Genomic DNA, 5,608 nt, shown 5'->3' with positions numbered 1-5,608 from the left:
ATTTAAATTCAATTAAAATGATAATATAATGTAATAATATTTAATATTTTATTTACATTTTACACAACATTTTCAGCATTGGTTCTGTAAAACATTACAGCGTCCATATTTGAACCATCTGTTCTTCTGTAACCCAAAGCACAGCAGAGGAACTTGGACTTCCTGTAATGTTCATGAAGTAAAATAAAGAGCCTGCAAGAACAATAAAAGCTGCCTTTATTTGAACTGGTTGTTCTGGTTTCATGATGTTGTTCCTCTTGGTGCCATCCTAGCTGACTGCCCTGTTCACCACCGTGTTGAACTCCACCAAGAGAACTCCCAGCCAGCTCGACTCCAGCACTCTGGTGGCTCTGGGATACATTGTCTGTGGAGCTAAGACCACAGAGATCAAGTTTTTTAATAATGTAGAGTTCAGGTGAGCCAAGTTACCACAGCTACTGTGGAAGAGGCCTCTCTTCCAGCCCATCCTGCTGTTTATTTACCGTCTTGTTCTGTGTCTTCCTGGCGGCTGCAGTAAGGCCGTGCTCTGGCTGGGCCAGCTCAAGCTGTCCTGCTCAGAGGAACAGATGACGGCTCTCGTTGAGCTGCTCACCAACAGCCTCGCTTTTGGAGCCATGAGTTCATGGGACACAGATGTGTTCATTGAGATCGGAGTCCTGGCAGGTTTGTGTCTCGTGTGTGTGTGTGTGTGCACGTACAGCTTTCAGCGATAAGGTCCATGACTCACTCCTGAGTAGATCTTTGCACTGTAAAAGATGTTGTAGTCTCAAGTTGTATTAACAATTAGTTTGTCTTGTAAAACGATGCATTTGTTGCACAGCGGGTCTCCCGGACATGGCCATGTCAGCTCTGGTCCGGGACCAGATTGAAGGAATCACACCTGATGCTATCTCAGTAATAGCAGCTGACAAGTTTGCTGTAAGTCAACACCGATTCAGCAGCAGCTTCATTAAATGTATCATTCTTAACAACCGTGTAGTGTATAATGTGAGTTTCAGCTGTTTGTGCTCAGCGCCCCGGTTGTTGCTTTTGTCTCAAAGTGCTTCCTAGTTTTTTATGTTTTCCTGTTTTTGTCATTTTTCTTCAGGTGGCGTTTAGCCAGAAACAGATCAGCATGTTCTCGTACGAGCAGGCGGTGGCAGTGACTCCGCAGCAGATCGCCGTCCTGTCTGACGTTCAGAAGACGGCTCTGGCCATGGTGCTGACCCCCTGGGAGGACAAGCCCGTGGACTTCAGAGGTAAAGAACAGAAACCTTGAAACTTTGCTTGTTTGGTCGCTTTCGTCACAGAAAGGACCTTATCAGGTGCACATCAGCTAAAACTCTGTTAGAAACACGTTGAAGTGGATCTGTGCGCTGCAGAAGTGTGTGTGTTTGCTGTAAAGGTAGATCTCACATACAGCTTTAATAAAATAATCTCAATATGTGTTTTATTTCACTTACTTTGATTTTGCTTGACTCACACTGAAACGTCTCCAAGTAGCTCTTAACATTGTAAATATCTTTGAATGTATTTAAAATGATTTTATTTTAGTTTGAAGTTTAAAATAGTTTAATCGAATGGCAAGCAGTGTCCGTTCACAGAAACCTGATGATGACTGGAGTTTTTTTTATTTTTGTTTGCATTATTTACTTTTATCTTCATGCACAAAGGTCTGGATCGTACTTTTACTGTTTTTCATTCACAAAACCTAAAAATCATTCGGGAAGTGCAGGAGGAATGAAGACCCGGGGACAGAATCAACTCTTGAAATAGTTTTCTTCATGCTTGTTGAAACTTTGAGTTTGTTATTTCATCTTTGGCAGCAGCATTGTCATCATTCTGATGGATGAACATTAATATTCTGTTTTGCGTGACTCTGCATTTCGATGCATTTCTTTTGGTCCTGCAGGGAAGTCCCCGGGGCCGCCGCTGATCCACAGTCCTCTATGTCTCCTTCTGGGGCTGCTGATGCTGCTGAGCATCCAGCTGTGCCCCGACACGTGAACACATCCGCCCGCCTGGCTCAGAGGGTCTCCTCATGCGCATTACAAGAAAATAAAAATAAAAGAATCATTTATCCGTGTCACACCATCCACCTTCTCGGACCGGATCAACTGCCCTGGACTTCAGCACTGTACTAAATGTTCTTCATGGACTTCAAACCAATAATGAGCTGTCGAAACCTTAAACTGATAGTTTATTTCAAAGCACAATGACATTATTGTAGCACATCTTTACAGTAAAACTAATCATGTATTAATTTTATTTTATAAATTAAATAGTTTGAACCATTCTCAGATATTTAAAATAACACCCAGCACTCCTAAAAGAGGTTCATTGTAATAATTTTAAAATGTTGCATTGCTATTTCAGTTTGTACAATTATATAGTATTCGTCGTTTTAAAAGTGTGTTTCAACTTATCAAACATTGTTTTAATATTGTCCATATTTCTCTGTAAAACCAGTTGTATCTGCTTGTTCCATTATTGCTGTGAGTTTTGTATTGTTGTGCACACTTTAGTGATTACTACCAACCAAACCATTACACTAATGTCTCGCATCACCGCTGTGTCATTATTTATGAATCTAAAAATAAAATGCCCGTAATAAACAGTTGTTCTCCATTCAGTCGTGTAAGGTTCTGTCATCTATGTTCTTGGAATGATCTGAACAGTATCCGTGTAGTTATATGTGTAAAGACTTGTTTCCATGTCAAAATAAAAAAATATATTAAAGTTAGAAACTTCACATTGGAATGAGTGATAATAATCATAGTGCTGGGAGATATGGACCAAAATTAATATTTTGATATTTTTAAGATGAATCATGATAAACGATGTCAGAGTCAGTGAGATTTATTTGTCATACATGTGGTACATGTGGTGGAACAAGTTTATGTTCACATGGTCCCAGTTACATCCCACAATAAAAAGTAAAGAAAAACAGTAATAAGTAGGGGTGCACCAATAAATCAGCCCCGACTTCCTTAATTTTGGGAAATCGGCCGATACTGGCATTAGAAACAGGTTTTACAGATTTTTTTAGTTTTAACAACAATTGTCTGAACTTCATTTATATTTCAGAGCTCTGCCTCACGGCCAGTTAAAACAAGTTTGTATAGTTTCTAGGATATTGTTCAAGAGTATGTTTTTCAATAACATAATGTTGGAAGATTGAAGGTGCGTTGTGACCGTGTCACACCTGACAGTGTCACCTTGGTAAAACAAAATCGGTATCAGCTGGTCAGACTTTGTAGAAACCGGTGATCGGGCAGAAAACTTTAATCGGTGCACCCCTATAAGATGTAAAATATGAACAAAGAAAAACATCAACTAAGAATACACGAAGCACTAATAGCACAAAAACATTACACCGAACAGCATATATATCTCAATATATTTTTCTTTCCATACAATAAAGCTTAACGCTGCTGTGACTTATTAAGTGCAAAACCAAAACTAAATCAGGCTCAGGGAATAAAGTGTTTTGATTTTATTGTTTAAAGATTAAAGACAAAAATACTTTAAAGTAGTAGAATATGTTGAGCTGATATTGAAATTACCTTCACAAAACTGGCTTGTTGTTTCAGTTTTACTTTGTTCATTTTTTATCAAAATGTTTACCTAGACCTTGTCTGTGTCAGGTGTTGGTATTTACTTTACAAATTTGATCTCTTACTTTCCTGTAATCTGATTCAGGGAAGTGGTGAAGAGATTATAGAGGTGTGGTATCAGAAAGAGTGTCGCCATGGTCAGCTTCCCCGGGAGCGAGCCTCCTGCACAGCTGTTCTTTTATGTATATATATATATATATATATATATATACGGGGGTTGGGGGTCTTGCTCAGGGTCCCAGGGTGGGGCGAATGAGGGTGGAGGCAGGTGTGGGTGTTCCACCTTTTCCTCCCACATTTTTGATGTTGACGGTACTGGGAGTTGAACCTGCGACTTTCCGATCACAGGCCCATCTTCTAGCCTCTGCGTCACCACTCCCCCCCCCCCCAAAAAAAAAATAAATAAAATAAAAATAAATAAATAAATAAATAAAAATAAAAAAATTCACAAATCTATTTCATATGAAATTAGAAAATCTTATTAGTAATTTGTTTACATAAACTGCACTAGTAATCACATCCACCTAGTTTATGTTCCTACCAGGGCCACATTAACACTTTGCTGTACCCTGGGCAACAATCTTCAAGGGCCCCATCATCCCCAGAATCACCATAATCTGTCAAAATACAGAATAAATGCCCATAATACACAGTAAATATACTTCAAATTCTAACTATCAAGTGTATTTTTATGTAAAAAACTCCAAATGCTCATTAACACAAATCATAAGGACTGAATTAAGTTGAACACACTTTGAACACCACGTGACACCACATGACACCACATGACACCACATGACACCACATGTGTACTTTGTTTAGTAACGTGTTGGCCACTGGTGTCAAAAGCATTTATAATTTTTCATTTTTTTTTTTCATTTAGCCTTTATTTATACAGGTTATGGGGGGGCACAGTGATGGGGGGTCTGGGGGTCCTCCCCCAGAAAATTTTGAATAAAGTAGATGTCATTTCCTGCATTCTGGTGTATTTTAACGGTTGTTAAACATCTAGTTTTACCTACACAAGTAAACACTTGATTCAGTAACTATTTTAGAGCTAATGGCACAACGAGAACTAACCTGACCAACAGCTGATTCAATTAATTAAAAATATTATATATTCAAAGGTGATGATTTGATGCCCAAATTAAAATTAAACTGAGTTGACTTCAAATGTAAAAAGATGATCAATTAATGTTTGGGACAAAGGATTTACTGAGTATAACAAAGATTCCTTCAAAGAACCTCCTAATAATAATCATAAAACCAGAATGATTTCTGCTCATTCTAAATTTATCAAATGGCCTAAATCTCCTAAAGTGAAGGAGAATCATGTTAAAATAATAAATAAGATATATCCTGTAGCCATGTTTCTTGAAATAAGATTTAAATTTGAGGTTGATTTGTTGCCCTTTGTAAATCACAAGATGAATCCCTCGAGCATGTTTTTCATGTCACTACAAAGTGTTTGGTCAAACATCAGAAACTGGATTAGTCTCAAACTTAACATTTCTTCTTTTCATGCTGATGACATTTTACTTTATGTGGATGACTGAAGCTGCTTTCTCTGGTGCCATAAATAAAGTCGTACTTATAACAAAGTACCACATTCACAGTAAGAGGAGAGATAATAATCCCTCCTTCCTGTTTGATGAACAATTTGAAGTCATACTATTCTTCATTAAGTAGATTAAAAATCTGCAAAACTGCTAGAATCATCTCACAACAGATACAAACTTATTGTTTTAATTAAAACAATGTTTGTCAAGAAAAAAAACTGATGAGCTGTTCAGCAGGTAAGGGGCGTTTACCTTCGGGACAAACTGAAGTTATCGATTGGTCAGTTACTGACACGCCTTCTGAGTTGATTGACAGGTCGCGCCGTCTAGGATCCGATTGGAAAAAAAACCCGAGAGCTGCAGCAGCTGGGAGGAGGCGGGGCTGCACCGGAGCGCTGCAGCAGCTGGGAGGAGGCGGGGCTGCACCCGAGAGCTGCAGCAGCCGGGAGGAGG

This window comes from Nematolebias whitei, chromosome 2, assembly GCF_014905685.2.
Source record: "Nematolebias whitei isolate Nwh7 chromosome 2, NemWhi1, whole genome shotgun sequence".
In the NCBI taxonomy this organism is placed as follows: Eukaryota; Metazoa; Chordata; class Actinopteri; order Cyprinodontiformes; family Rivulidae; genus Nematolebias; species Nematolebias whitei.
This window is presented reverse-complemented; position numbering follows the sequence as displayed.